The sequence below is a fragment of the Scophthalmus maximus genome, chromosome 18, assembly GCF_022379125.1.
Source record: "Scophthalmus maximus strain ysfricsl-2021 chromosome 18, ASM2237912v1, whole genome shotgun sequence".
NCBI lineage: Eukaryota > Metazoa > Chordata > Actinopteri > Pleuronectiformes > Scophthalmidae > Scophthalmus > Scophthalmus maximus.
Genome location: NC_061532.1, coordinates 17,764,551 through 17,781,078, shown reverse-complemented (window position 1 = coordinate 17,781,078; position 16,528 = coordinate 17,764,551). Strand labels below are relative to the sequence as shown.

The window sequence follows — 16,528 nt, the reverse complement described above, 5'->3', positions numbered from 1 at the left end:
TATCTTAGGATGCGCCGGGTAAGATAAGATATACTTTTATTCGTCCCACAATGGGGAAATTGGGGCATTACAGCAGCAGAAGAATATATAAGAAATTTACAAAAAAGGGTTAGTTAATATAACATTAAATAAAAAAACACCAAAGGTATATAAATACTATATACAGAGCAGTAGCAAGTAAGTTATGAGTGGTAAGTGAAAACACTGCGGCAGTGGACTGAGCAGAAACAATCCGCGTTCAATTCCCTGGTTCGAAGATATAAAATTACATTTTATTACTTCTCGAACCGATGCGGCTAAAGCGGGTAAACTCTAATCACAAAAAAAAGGTTGGGAGGCTAAAGCTCTGGACGGAATGAGCAGGTCTGACCACCGAGCTGAAATCGATATGTAACACAACATACTGCACAAAGTACAACATGTTCAACAGGCGACCGTTCGTGTCAACAGGTCACCTAATGAAATCGCCTCCTTCACAATATGGAATAATTCATGTTGGGTTCTGTTTTTTTTTAATCACCATCGATGATGAGTTTCTTTTAAATATTAAAGGTGACATATCATGCTCATATTTAGGTTCATACTTTTAATTTGGGTGACGACTTTGAAAAGGTTGACATGCTCTAATGTTCTCTCACTGCCCATTCCTGCAGCTCCTCTTTGCACCCTCGGTCTAAAAACGCCCAGATTTCTTTAAGCCCCGCCCCTTCTGATAAACCCCAGTCTGCTCTGATTGGCCAGCCGGCCCGGTCTGTTGTGATTGGTCAACCGAGTTCAAAATGTGCAGGGAATATCACGCCTGACAGCAGAGAAGTGGACATTCTCCGATTGCAGACGGCGTTACCCCCAAAAAGAGTCCAACTGTGACATCACAGTGGGAGATTGTTTAACATTATTTTAATGTGCTGTTGGCTGGAGGCTTGATATCTGCCTGACGACTACGGTCTCTGAATTCAACGCCCGTACACTCAGCTTCCGTGGCAGATGTGAGTCGCTCCTCCAGGTCCGCATGCGTCTGTCCCTTCTAATCCAGGTTATCTAGCATCGTCCCAGAGCTTTCTAAAAAACCTGCGCGCGGATTAGACTCACTAAAACCCTTTATCCCCCACCTTCAGATGGAATACATCTGTTCACACACACACACACACACACTTCAACAGTAGCGCTCTTGTCTTACAAAGGCTCCTACTGGTGCTACGCTGTAACCCATAGCGAGCTACAGGGGGTTGCGTCTTGCCACATGCACCAGCTCAAATAGCACTTTTGAGCTCAACAGTGACCCCGCCCACTTTTTGAACGGCCTCCAGTTCTGGAAAAAAAATGTCCCGCTCATTCATTCGCTCCGTTAACGATCCATAAAATCCTCATATAAAGAGCTTTAAAGCCAAAGGAAAAATTTGGAAAACGGAACATAATTATTTTTAACAGCGAAGGAACTACACGTCCCATAAACCATTGCGAATGTCTTTTACCAACGACTTCCAACTGACAGTTAAGCTTCTTCTTGAATTTAACCTTCATCATTATTATAGTGTTTATATTGTTGATAGTCTTGTAATGTAGATGGTAGCTTGTGTTGTGTGGGTTTATATATCGTGTAAAACGATCGTAGAGTTCAGTGGGAGCAGTAAGTTATGCTGCGTTCAATTACACCTCGGTACTCTGAAAGTTGGGGTTGGTGAGTTTCCGCCGTCAACCTCAACCACGCGTAGGTCGGTAATTCAGAGTTCCCAGTTATAATGCAATGCAGCATCACTAGCCGACATGAAGTTCCACCAATCGGAGACGTCGACGTAACACTTTAGGAGTGCGGGTAGTGTAGTACTTCTCTACGACATTGCGGGTACGATCTCATACAGACTTCCCATTGTTTCACAACCTCGCAGGTCGTGGCGAGTCGACCTTGGATGGTTACGACATCATGGCTAATAATTATAATGTTGTCAGGATTTTCCATCCGAGAATCTTACTGCTGAGCTCTATCCCCCCTCTCTCAGTATCCACATCCTGTAACAATGCATGTACGTAGGTGTGTGTTTGTGTTTGTGTGTGTGTGTGTGTGTGTGTGTGTGTGTGTGTGTGTGTGTGTGTGTGTGTGTGTGTGTGTGTGTGTGTGTGTGTGTGTGTGTGTGTGTGTGTGTGTGTGTGTGTGTGTGTGTGTGTGTGTGTGTGTGTGTGTGCAGCTACAACCTGCCGCGCTGCCTGACTGGCACAGTAACTTATGCCCCCGCTGCTGACTCACTGTTAATTAGCTCACTCCACCAGACAGACACTCACTCACCGGGAACAACAACAATGAGCTGTGATAATGTGACAGGCGGGTGACAGATGACCACAGCGGGCGGTAAACCAGCGGGCCGGTCGCCCCTGAAAAACCTAAGCCAGTATGAATGTCTTGTTGATGCGTACGTCATAAAAAAAAGCTCCACTATATTGCAACCAATGTAAAAAAAAAAAAAAAAAAAAAAAGAGGATAAGATCAAGTTCAAGGGCGGCTTTAGAAACCTTGAGGGACTAATGTACACTGGTGCACAGGACGCTGCGTTCGGCTCATTAGCTCCAAAATGAACAGTGGCAGTCTAAGTGTATGAGTGGGGACGCAACCATCCATTATTTCCACCATCAATTAAATTGGGAGATTATCGTGTCAATCAAATCCCTGTTTGGTTCGGGGAAAAAGGTCAGAGAATTGTGATCGTCCAAGGTGACGTCCTCACATGTCTTTCCTCGTTAATTAATACCCCAAAGATATTCTGATATTTATTGTAGAGGCCCGAGGAAGGAAAAAACTACAACATGTCGCGGGTTAATGATTAACATGTTAATAAATGACTCACAATGAAGTATTTTATCAGAAATAGCTGTTGATGAATTTTCGCCGTTATTTCTTACCAGTTTTTTTTTGCTGAAAAATGCTCAGAAAAGCAAGTTACAACCTGGAAACTTTCAGATTGTTTTGGACCGTCTCCTTAGATGCATGGCAGTTTTCATTCTAATGATAATGTAGTTGTTGTTGTTGTTGTTGTTGTGTGCACCACCAACCCCCAGGGGGCAGCGGCAGACGAGGGGGCGCTCACAGATTCCACCCGAGCCTGTCAAAGAACACGGAGCTCTTTGCACAATAGCACGCTACACATGAGAAGCCTACTTGTGTTGCACTTTATGACACATTTTGACTGAAATTGTACGGAGGGTATTCATACAATTATATAAATGTATATTTTAATGTGTATATAATGCTCATTTCAGGCGCGCGCCCACAAAGTGCTGTTGCAGGTGCCGGAACACTAGAAACCAGGAAAGAAGAGAAGGCAATGTGCATGAATAGACTCGTGCTTGACGCTTTTCACGCAGCGACGGCTAATAGATTCTATGACACATGGGAATACGCCGTACTCCGTAGAGAGCGCGCGGAGGAATCGAGAGCGGCGTAATTAGCACGTTTACCTCAGGTTCCTCCATCTGCATCCCTCGCCAGCAGGACAAACACACCTAAATATATTTGGTGTGTGGACAAAACAAAAACATGATCTGGGGATTTTGGGAAACACGATCAACATTTTTCACCAGTTTTTGGACATTTCATGAACCAAACAACTAATCGATTCATCGATTATGAAAATAATCTTTTGTTGCATCCCTTGTCAGACGCTCTGGTTCCACCTCAACGTGCTGCCCTGAAGTCCACGATCCGACATCTGACCAAGGAGGCTGACGTCAGGGGGACAAGAGTTAGCTGTCAATAATCCAAAACAATGATTTTAGATTTATCATTATGAGATATTTCAGGCGTTTTACATTATCTTTGTGTATGAGTTAGCTAGGGGCTGCAACTAATAATTATTTTCATTATCGATTAATCTGTTGATTATTTTCTCGTTTAATCAATTAGTTGTTTGGTCCATTAAATGTCATAAAATGGTGAAAAAGTACATTGCGTTTCCCCAAAACCACCAAGATGATGTTTTGTTTTGTCCACACACCAAAGATATTTAGTTTACAGTCACAGAGGAGCAAAGAAAACCCAGAAAATATTCACATTTAAGAAGCTGAAATCAGAGAATTTTGACTTGACCCGATTATTTGATTATGAAAACAGTTGGCGATTCATTTATTAATTGATTAACTGTTGCAGCTAAACAGTTTGTGCATCATCATCACCATCTTTGCTTGCTTTCTGGTGGAAGCAGGATTTGACCGGGACGATCACTCTCAGTGTTTCCCACAGAATTGGATCGTGTGTGTGGGCGGGTGGGGATTGGGTAGTCGGGGTCAGGTCGGCGACGGTTGATTATTGTGAGTGGCCGGTGAGCCCAGTCCCTCTCTCCTCGAATCACGGGCACAGCACATAGCGAGCGGCAGCTTGTGCCTGCCAGAGACTGTAAAAATGAAAAGTGATTTTCCCGCTGCTCCCTGTGGCATCATCGACTATGAGTTTTTGAAAGAATGAAGCGAAACAATAAGTTACAATCACTTGTGGTTGGGCCAACAACTGTCAGCGCCACAATTACATTGTGACGTCACTTATTTCGTACACGTTGTCTCTGTTCTCCGATTCAGCATGTAGATGCGAGTGCGGCTCACGTCAACTGAAACATTCCCGTGTCCGAGGCCTCCGTGGCTTTAATGCTCAGGATTCCCAACGTGTTGAATCTAATTGGATTAGCTGCTCGGGATTGCCGCAGGCTGAACACCGGCACTAGGAATCTGACGGCCGAGGCTATTTCAGACGCACGGCAGCTCCGTGCTAATTGGCTCTGTGTTTAAGGTGCCACGGTTTTTCTAGGGCACCAAGCGAGTCCAACCTACCACACACACACACACACACACACACACACACACACACACACACACACACACACACACACACACACACACACACACACACACACACACACACACACACACACACACACACACACACACACACACACACACACACACACACACACACGGCGGAGGAAGAGATTATTTTACCACAGAAAGGCTGCGTGAGTGTTGACAATCACCCAGAGTGGAGGACGACCGCCTCCTCTCTCCGCTGCCCAATTTATTCCTGTTCTCCGTCGTCCCCTCTGCTCCACCTCTCTCAGCCCATTGATCTGCCAGTGAACTCATATCTGTGTTGTGTTCACAGTGATGACATGCAAGCGCGCACACACACACACACACACACACACACACACACACACACACACACACACACACACACACACACACACACACACACACACACACACACACACACACACACACACACACACACACACACACACACACACACACACACCCCCCCCCCCCCCCCCCCCCCCGAAGCGAACGGAGGAGAGATTGTGTGATGGCATGCGAACACATGACAGCGGGGGATAATAAGAAACAGTGACAGATTCACTGCAGTGAAAGAACGAAGGCCTGTGGCGAATAATGAGGATCAGTTTTCTTTATCGAGCATGTGTTTAAAAAAAATGAAGAAACAGATTCCTAAGCGGCTTCTAAGTTATGAGAGTCAGACGCCTTTTGGTTCTGTTAGGCGATTTCACTAGAGATGTTCCCAGACTACCTTTTCCCTTCCTGATATTGATTTTGATTCCTGGACTTTGCGCGTCAGCTGCTGCCGAGTACAGATCTCATACCAGTTAACAAAGCAATTTACCGAGTCGGGGGGCATTTCACCGACGTAAAGTTTAATAAAGTGTGTGTCAACAATACGTGCCCGACCGAGCACACGCACACGCACAAAGAGACAGAGACAGAGGCAGATGTGCACCGAGGCCTCCACTCCACTTAATGTCCCCAAACTGAGAAGGTGGCATTGATGCAGTGCGTGTGCTTCAGTGCCGTGACACACCGAGCGACGGCGGCAAATCATTAACCGCTGTGCAAAGATGCAGGAGGTTAATGACCCTGTTTGCTCCGGGGGTCTCAGGTCATCCGTGACTGGGGGAATGTGAGTGAAGCAGGATAAGGTTTGTGTGTGTGTGTATGCGTGTTTGTGTGTGTGTGTATGCGTGTGTGTGTGTGTGTGTGTGTGTGTGTGTGTGTGTGTGTGTGTGTGTGTGTGTGTGTGTGTGTGTGTGTGTGTGTGTGTGTGTGTGTATGCGTGTGTGTGTGTGTGTGTGTGTGTGTGTGTGTGTGTGTGTGTGTGTGTGTGTGTGTGTGTGTGTGTGTGTGTCCTGCCTGCCACAGGAGCATCCCCCTGTGAGAGTGTGCTGACGGACAGATGCGTCACTCGCTGCCATTTCAATGAGAGGAAAACAAAAACCCGGGGTAATAACAAGCGAGGAGACGGACGCCCTTGCAGTGAACTATCTTATAGAAAGAAATAAGGTTCACAATGACGAAGACAATTATATTAAAACATTTCAAAAGCCAGTTTATGAAGTCAAAACTGAATAATTGCTAGAATATAAACTAGAACAGAAAAGAGAGAGATTCGGCCTGTTATGTTGCTAATGGATATGGCTCAGCAGTGACTTCTCCACTCAAACTTTTTAATTGTCACTTTGCAGTTCAAACGGTTTCACGGACCGGTCGGAATATTCCCCTGAAAAAGAAGGTCGTTGAGATTCATCGATTTGACTTGGAAGCGTGTTTGTGCGCGGTCACGGTGGGGGAAAAGCAAAGAAAGATTCAAGTCACAATAACTGAAAAACAGTTCATGACATTTCTCAGTATTTACTGGGGAAAAATTCAATCACGGGAAACATGAGCAGAAACTAGAGCACTGGCCGCCAACGTTGACACACCAGTGTGATATCTGACCAAGAAATCATTGACGACGATCAAGTTGGCGGAAAACAAGCATGGAGCAAAATTAAAAACATGAACCACGAGTATCTATATGCATTCCAGAGGCCCAGAGAAGAAGAAGAAACTGACAATCTGAAGGATGGATGGAGGGACGGGGTCGCGAGGTTCGACACATCAAACATCGTGAAATAAAAATGACATTCTGAAATGCGCTCGACCCCCGAGGCCGCATTTGTATTAGAGAGGACGCGGGGAGCCTCGACGCGACGTTACACCACTTTACACAGACGCACTTTGACAGAAAAGAAAGGAACAAAATGCATACTGAAAACGACACACAGAAAGTTTTAGGTCGAGAATATGTTCCACTTCAAGTTCGGGAGCCGAATTCATCGGGCTGAATTCAAAACAGGGCGCAGGACCGCCTAACGCTGGTCGAGCCTTTCTCACAGCAGACATGTCGTCTGGCCGTGCTGCGGGAAGCACGAGTGCAGCTATTTAACATTAATCAAGGCGTCATTGTATTGTGTTGTGTTCAATGCCCAGAGTGCACAAAACCAGGGACCCTAACAACGGGCACGCCGCATCATAATGGCGCCATTATCGAGGTTATTACCTACACCCGTGTTTGACGGCTCAAACCGTCCGCCGTTAGCAACAAAGAGTCTTTGTCCAACACAAAAAGCACTTGCTGGTGCGTGCTGGTCCCACCTGTGCGCCAGGCGAGGAGAGTTCCTGGTGCGAATAATTACAATTGCAAATATAATGGGCAGTAACGCAGCTGGAGATAATTTCCTCGGTGAGGCGGAGCACGTTCTTCTCTCCGGCTCCGACCTGCTGTTGGCGGAGCGGCTGAAATATTTTTGCTGAAAGTGAAAAGGCAACCGTTGTGTTTGGCACGAGGGGGCAAACGAAAGCCGAGCTCGCCACATTTAACGACCTTTATAACCCTGAAGATAATTTGCGCCAATACCCAAACATCTGGATTGCCTGCCCCTGGAGCAGCCTATAGGGTTGGTGAACTACACGTTGGTGCAGTCATTGACTGCTTCGGACGTCCAGAACAAAAAGCATAATTCAAGTGTTTCCGTATTGTACATCATGTACATTTTATTAAGTGTTTTGGGGTTTTTTTGGGTTTTGGTTCAGTGAGCCTTCTTGCCTCCGGGGCTGCCGTTTGTTTCCTCTGTGTCACAAAAAAAAAAATCAATTTTCAGAAAATTGGAGTTGGGTACTTCATCACGGTGAATATAATGTGTGTTTTTTATTGTCGTCATCTATTGCACGGAAAGTGCATTAGTGAGTGCAGATTGATCAGAAAAGCCTGCGGTGCATTACCATCCAACAATTAGACCAACTTGGACAGAAAACAAATCAAAAGCAGTCAACAGTAGTTGATCTAGCAAACTGAAATTAATGGAAAACTATGGCTGAGTCTAAGGTGGAAGGTCGAATTGATGATCTTTTAAAACACCATTATATATCAAGAGTATATATTTCAGTCGACCGATCTAAACAGGAAAACCATATCATGATTCAATCTTGAAAACAATCTCAGGTGACGGACCACTGGCTCCAACCTTGATAGCCAGTTTCCTTGAAAAGATATTCCTCTTGTTTCTCTACAATTAGAGCACACAGATCCTCCATCACCACAAACTATGACAACTCTGCTTGACTGCACTTTGTCGACGTTTCAGTCTTGTGAGTGGCCACGGATTGGGGCTTTCAAATACGACGCCAGCAGCTACATGGAACTGTTGGGTTTCTCTCTATAACATTGCAAAGTCTCAACCTCACCATTTAAAGTACCTTGAAATAAAGGTATGTTGTGATATGGCGCAATATATTATATTGAAAATAATTTGAGTCAGTAAGTTTAGATGGGGACAAAATTGTGAGTTGCATGTAAAACACAAAAAAAGGTCTACGAAATGAATCCATGTTAATTCTGCAAAATTGCAAAAAAAGGTCAAAGATATTAAGGCCCGCGGTATCATAGAGATATTTAACACAATTACCCTGTGCGCTGCAGTTGAAAGCAGGAAACAAGGGTTTTGTTGCCACAACTCCCTGTGTTGGTAGAAATGTGTGAACAAGACGCAGCCAACAGAAGCACTGACATCTCTGCGTACAACACTCGCTTCCTGACCCAAGCTGTTTTTTCGAACAAAATCCCAGCACCTCAACATTTTCCCACCTCGTCTCCTCCTCACATGTTCTCACTGCTCAGTGCCACAGAGGACAATATCCTTCTCTCCGCCCTCGGGACCTGTTCTTCAGGGATCAGCGAGGGATTTCCTAAGAGGTTTAGTATTTCAACAGCCACATATGGGTCACTATTGTACTGTTGGATAAAAGGATGCTGCCTGGCCCCAGTCTCGACTGAAGGGAAAGGGCATTTAATACGTTTCCATGATGGCAAGCTGCAGCTGCAGTAACACTACCCGCAACAGTGATACAACAAACACTCAGTAACCACCATGTCACAAAGAAACGAACCGCTGACAACTACAGTATCCTCAACACGAGGTTCATGTTCTTGTAATACATTATTATGAATAACATAAAGCAAAGTTTTGCACTGTATCACACAATGGCGATAGCTGCATCCTTCAGTGGGCTCGGTCTACCAAGATGGCCGAACCAAAATGAGACGGTCTGGTCTACGGAGGATTTCCGAATTGGTGTCACCAGCTTGTCCCGCACTTACCATCGCATTGTTAGCGGCTTTGAGCCGCTTCACTCACTGCAGCTCGGCTGCCTGTATAGCTAGCCCGTTAGCTTCGTTTAACCCGTGGAGCCTTTTGTTGCTCTCTGGATGGAAGGACGCATTTGTTGGCCGCGTCTGAAGGAACCTTCGTAAGTCAAGTTTGGCCACTGTGACGCAATCAAGTCTTCAATTGCAGCCCTCTAAACAATGTGGACCCGGCCATTGGGACATTAGGGTTTGTCCCCTAAACTACCAAACACAATGCTGTTGACAATTTGAGGGCGCAAGAACGTGTAAAAGATAGCTCTGGATTTAAGAGGGGCAGTCGCAGTTGAAGAGCAGAGGAGGAAACGGCGTTGTGTTAAGGAGTTATCCCATTTTACACTGGACCAAAAACCCACGTTTCCAGAGGCAAAGGTGAAATTGGCTTTTATCCCTCGGAGTCAGGGACTCGACTGTAGTCACAGGTAGAACGTTGATGGAAACACGACACCCGGGTGGACGCGCCCTGTTGAATATGTATTTTCCACGGCGGGTGAACCATTTGTGTTACATTTGCACTTTGCACCAGAGAATCACTGTGTCTGTTGCGACACATAATAAGGGATATGGAGCAAGCGCCGGCACAGAAACTACACATGTTGTTGGATACGCTACGTCGGCCAGGAGATACTGAAAGGTCCATAGTGCTTTGCCTCTTCACTCAGATTATCTACAACACTTCCATGTAATCAAGAGGAATCAGGAGAAATCCATTATGCTTATCATAAAAGAAACGGAAACATCAACAGCCCCCCATTGACTAATCAATGAGCATCCAGAGAGTAAAACCTGAGTCAATAAATTCAGGCCAATAAAAGGGGAAAAAAATCCCCCCAGACCTTGTTTATACTTCATTGCTCCTCGCCTTCCTAACAAGCTGAGCCGGAGCCAAGACTCGCTGACCTGACGGGTCATAAAACCTGTCGCTCCCAATGGGCTGATTGGTGCTCAACAGCGCTCCGTGTTGATAACACGGTCAACAGACCAAGGCCTACCTGCGAAGCAACATTACACGTTAATCAATATCTGCTGACGGCCGTCTGGGGAGGAGAAGCGAGAATGATGACATCAAAGACGAAAAAAATCTATAGCTCTGATTGACTGGTAGTTAAAAACCTGGTTCTGGCAGTAAAATAACACTCCAGTGTGGGAGCACAGTTATTGACGGAAAAGATATTACGATAGAAGGGATCTTGGTGATATGATTACTTTCATTATCTGTCCAGAAACGGAGCCAAAAAAAGCTATTGGCCGTGCGTTAGAGGAGCGTGGACAATGCTGCTGCTGTTGTACCAAAATTCTACCATCTTGAGTTCATGCATATCCAATGAAGAAGAGGCACAGATGATCCATGTTTAATAATCCAGAGATGAATAAGAGGCATTTCAAATCTATTCCAGTTAACTTTTGAAAATTAGTTTTTTCTTCTTGAGCAAATATAATGAAAAGGCTTTTTCTCTCGTTTCTATGTTGATGATATCTTACTCTTTTTTTAAAGTTATTTTATTTTCTTTAATGCCACAGGGGGAAGTGCTCCTTTCAAACCTCCCAAAGGTGAGTATCAAGGGCCATGCACTTACGTCTGGATATTTTCCTGAAAATGTACAGTATCTATGTGAGAACGCTAATGTCCTCAAGTGTGAGAATACAGAGGAAAATCTCTAGTGGCAGCATCAGCTGAAGAAGAGAAAATTCAACCAAAAATGTCCATTCATTTCCTTCTTGTGCTTCCTTGAGGCTTTGGGGCTACTCAAGACAGATACTAATAATGATACATTATAAAATAGTCAATATTGCGCTGCACATGCATTTGAATGGTGTGACATGTCCTTGATTGGATCTACATTTTTAATTCTCTTGCACTTTTATGTTTGCCTGCGTAGTTTTACCTCCCTACCTTATGACTGTAAAATGGATACAGTGATCCACGACTTGCATAAAGTCTAGGGGCGGAGAATAATTGCCCCTTGACCCCCCCTACTTCCACTCTATCAACCCACACACACTCGTGTATTGACTTGACCTTTCTCTCGGTGGAAGGAAGCAGCTCAATTGGGTTTGACCTGGGCCGCTTGACAAAAGGCAAACTAATGAAGACTTTGTGAAAAGGCAGATTGATTTATCTCTCCCTCCGCTCCATTACGTCCATTGCCCGCCTCAATGCGGCGGGGTGGGAGGCGGGAGGCGGGAGGTAGGCAGGCAGGCGGCAGCCGGGCTTAGGCTCATCATTCAGTTATTTAACAGGTTGGCAGGGAGGCGGACCGAACCGCAGAGAATGCCAGGACATATATCCTGAGCTCCATTCAAATGAGTTGGAGGATATCTACGGAATACGGATTGGCTCCGACCGAGGGGGAAATCTGGAAACTGACCATTTTGGCCACTAGACACACACAAAAAAATGTAAAAAGCTTTTTGTCTTCTCATTATAGCTTTCTGCTATATTTGCTTTTCAACACCAACACCTCTGTGACACCCACAATGCAACAGGAGCGTGAAACCCTTTCAAGTCAACGTGTCTACGTCCTCCATCAACCGAGCTGAAATGGTTTTATCTCAATCTGTTTCAGATCCCTGAACTCTCACCAAACTCTTTCTGTTACTGTTTCATGCCATCTCTGCCCACCCCCTCCATATTCACAATATCCAATTTTCTTTTTTGGTAATAATATTTCCAACTGGTGATAATGATATGATTATGCCACGGTTCCACTACGAGGCAGACCAAAATTATAACAGATCCACTTTCACTCCAAAGTAATTAAGCTGCATATTAAAAACAGAATAATAAAGCTGCCGGGGCCTTTTTGTTTTTTTTATTTTAGGCAGATTTATTACCTGTGAAGGTCTGGATAGTCCCAGCTATAATTATTATACAATTATCATTACACTTGCAAGTTTGTAATTTACTCTGATTAAAAAAAAAAACACCGGCTCAAATAAGAGTTTAAAGCTCCAGAATATCATATTCAAAAATAAATATTTCGATTCCCATGAGCTATAAAAGGATCGGGCGTTCGGTTGTTTCACCACCTGAGAAGATGCAGCTTGTCTTAACTTCACTGCCGTCAGTGCCTTATTTTAATTGAAGATGTTTACACACAAATTAAATGAAACAAATATGGTCTTACACACTGAGGCTCAATATAAAAAACATCTCCTTCACATTAAAAAATTACGTGAGCAGCGATGTTTCCCTGAGCTGCCGCATGTAAGACACAAACAATTTATTGAAAACTGGCTTTTCCTCCATGGAAATATTTTTGTGCGAGTCATGAATATGTACAGTAAGTGAAACTTAATCTTTTCTTTTTAGTTGTGTGTGCGACAGATCACTTCAGTCCTAATTGTTATTTTCCCACAAGTGCAGGAGCAGCTTTGTCTTCTCATCCTACTCTGCAGTATCCATTCTCAAAGGTTATCCAAAGGTCCAGTCGCTTAAATACATAAACAAACAACGCATGGCGACGTGCAGCTTCTCAGGAAGAGATGCTGGGCAGTGATACCAAATGAAAAAGACTTGTATGATGCCAAAAACAAAGTGCCAACGGGGAGTTGCGGCCGCGTGGTCGTTAAACTTGACATTCGGCGAGATGCTCATGCACTCTGGCACCAAGCGATCTCTTTGTATTAGAAGCAAACTTTGTTTTTTTCTCTCTCTCCCCCTCTCAGCTCGAGTTCAATAGGGATTTCAGTAAATGTTATGGAAATGTCATTACTTGATTAAAGAGTCTTACTTGTTTTTTTTAGCATTAGCCGAGTTTGCTGATCTCACACAAATTCCACCATTGTCCCGCAGCCTCCCGGCGCTCCGGCTCTCGCAGCCACGGCGCCCGGAGGGCCAGTCCCATTTGCTGATTGTGTAATTCCCTGCAACGTCCGTAAATCAGACGGCAATTACACAAAGGCTGCAAGCGCAGCCCGAGACGGCGAACGCCAAACCGGCCTCGAGTCCCGTTGCTCAATTTGTCACGTGTATGCATGTGAACGGAACCTGACCCTGGATGATATTTGCACAGATTCCGACGAATCCAAATTGCAACTTGACCAAAATTTGCCCTGCGGAGAAACCAAAGAACGACGAAAAACAAATATGCAGAGCTTCACTTTTGAATGTTCTTAAATGCCGGCTTTCGACTTTTGTGTTTTGTTGCGTGAGGAACTTTCAAACGCTGCCCGGCGCTCAAACGAGCAACTTCAGATCATCAGGCCCTCAGCTCATACAAAATGCAGGCAGGCAGCGCTCGCTGTGTTAGAATGCAGGCCATCGCATGGAAGAGGGGGAAAAAAAAAAAAGAAGGAAGGAAGAGGAGATTGAAAAATAAATGGAGTATGTGATTGACAGCTTATGATTCTGGGCATTAGAAAGAATTGGATTAGGGTGAAAGAACCAGCCGGCCATAACCCCAACGCAGTGCTCGGGACACATGAATATTTAATATCCAAAAGCATTTTCCTCCCGACTCCGACCCTTGGCTACGAGGCTCGGGTCACAAAATTACTACATCTCCTCTGGAAGTGCTCGCAACCTCCAGGGCTTTTAAAAAATGTCAAAACCAAGGCAGCCCGCTTTGTGTCCCCGTCTTCGACGGGCAGGAAGTTGGCGACGTGTTGACAGGAAGTGAACTGACTCTGCGAGACCCCGTCTTATCTCTGAGCGTCGCCGACAGCAAACCCGAGTGTGTGTTGCGACACAGCCCGCGGAAAAGATCATGTGATCAGCTGACGATGAGCTCGTCTCGAACGTCTCACAAGTTGGCTCCACTCCCAGTCATCTTAGGGAGTGCTTCAGAATTTCTCTCGTGTTTTATGCGTTTTGGATTTACGTCCGTGCCAATGCTGCTGAGGGCGACGACGGGTGGCGGAGAACGATGCGTTCTCAATGCGGCCGTTAGTCGGCCTGTGAATTTGGTGCTGTTCTGTGGCCAGCTATCGATCCGCGGCGCTGTTTTGTATTTCCCAAGATGTCTCAGCTGCCAGGAAGCAGATTCAGTCGTCTGCAGTATCACAACAATAAAAAAAAACAACATATTCCAATATTGATTATTTGCCCCATCCCTTATTTTCAAGTTATTGAACTTGAACAAATGACAGTACAATATTTTCAACAACAGCGCGAGCTCCCGTAACAAAGACTTCAGTGTGTCTGCCTCCTCGCCTCGGGCCCGCCGAGCATCGACCGACAACAACACTGGTCGGGTGTGAGAACAAGACCCTCACAGACTCCTCCACGCTGAGATCAGTTGGCCAAATATGAAAGTGCTCGTGCTGCGGCTTGTTTGCCGCTGGTGTGCGAAGAAGTGACATTTTCCACAATGGAGGCGAGACGCTCGGCCCGCCGGACCACGCCGGGCCAACGCAGGCTTCCACACCGGCGCCCGTTGTTCCCGGGAGCGAGCACAGTCACGCGTGTGTGTGTGTGTGTGATGTTTTACAGTATTTGGAGGTTGAACTAATTATCCAAACTATGATGAATTCAACGCAGCCTTCGTCTCGGCGACAAACCGCATCATCCGTCACGTTCCTGCCACTCGACACGCCCCTCTGCGGTTCTCCTTTTCAGCGGAAACACTGCTCGCGCCGCTCGATTGACTCCAGTCGACTCGTCTCTTCGACAGGCTCTTTGCTTTGGGCCGGGGGCCTGCCGCCCGTCAATGGAAAAAGGCGCGTTCTTGCAGATGTTTTTCGCAAATAAATTCCCCTTGCGGCGACGACGACGACGATGGGGCGCGTCGTTTTTTCAATGTGAACCAGACGGAGAGAGCCGGCAAACAGCGGCACACGTGAGGCGAAAAGAAATCTGCTGTAGATCTTAGCGAGAAAAAAAAGGGGAAGCGAAACCCGACCCACGGTTGAAGGACTCGCACCTCTCTCATACACCAAATGACACATTTGTAAAGCTACTGGAATCTGTCAATAGGCAGCCGCTCACAGCAGGAAGAGAACACACACACACACACACACACACACACACACACACACACACACACACACACACACACACACACACACACACACACACACACACACACACACACACACACACACACACACACACACGGTCCATTTCCTCCTGCAGGCGAAACAAGCCTGTGGTGTATCGATAAGATTCAGCAAAGAACAGCCGAGCTCAAGAAGCTCACCTTTAGCTTCAAATGTCAGCGTGCACGCCGAGGTCTGCGAGGCCCAGCAAATATAATAAAGGAACAAAAAACGAAACAGTACAAAAAAGTTGTTCATGTGAGTCTAAGCAGAACAGAACGTCTCTCTCACTCGCTTGGTCTTTGATAGCTTGAGCGCACTCAAGAGCAGCTCATGTTTGGTTCCGGTTGACGGTTGGGAATCGAGCAGCGAGTGGAGAAGAGTGGACGGAGGCACGAGACGGAAGTGGACAGCCTGGAGGGTTGTCGATGGCTCGTTACCGACATCTCATCTGGCCCCGTCGTTCTCCGGGCACCGATTTCACTCGGACCCAGCGGGCGTTAAAGGCCCTGCGCGGCCGCTTGACCTCGCTGGCACTTCGAACGCGTTACACGTTCAACGGTTTGAATCGGCAGCACGCCCTCGGCTGAGGCTCAGAGGACAGCAACAAGCAAATGACCTAGAAGTTCTAAACAGCAGCAACATCTCCGCTTAGGTCTCGTCAATTGGTCACGAGACGCTGAATTCCCAACGGCAACCAGTATTCCCATCACCGATAAATCGGCCAATTTTCAAACTAGAGCTGCAAAAGTCAATTGATTAATCGTTTAGTAATCGACGACTAAATTAATCACCAACTATGGTGATAATCGATTAATCGGTTCAAGTAGTTTTCACGAAAAAAATGAAAAAAAATCTCTGATTTCAGCTTCATAAATGTGAATATTTTCTGGTTTCTTTGCTCCTCTGGGACAGTGAACTGAACATCTTTGACAAAGCATCATCTTGGAGTTTTGGGAAACACGATCCACATTTTTCACCATTTTATGAACCGAACTACTAATCGATTAGTCGAGAAAATAACGGACAGATTCGTCGATT

The 16,528-nt window shown here is 45.7% G+C and overlaps 1 protein-coding gene across 1 annotated transcript in view; it reads right to left on the bottom strand.

The window, feature by feature from the left end:
- Window positions 1-16,528, bottom strand: part of man1a1 (mannosidase, alpha, class 1A, member 1) — a 103,087-nt gene that overhangs the window by 78,164 nt on the left and 8,395 nt on the right. The gene's annotated exons all lie outside the window — the stretch shown is intronic.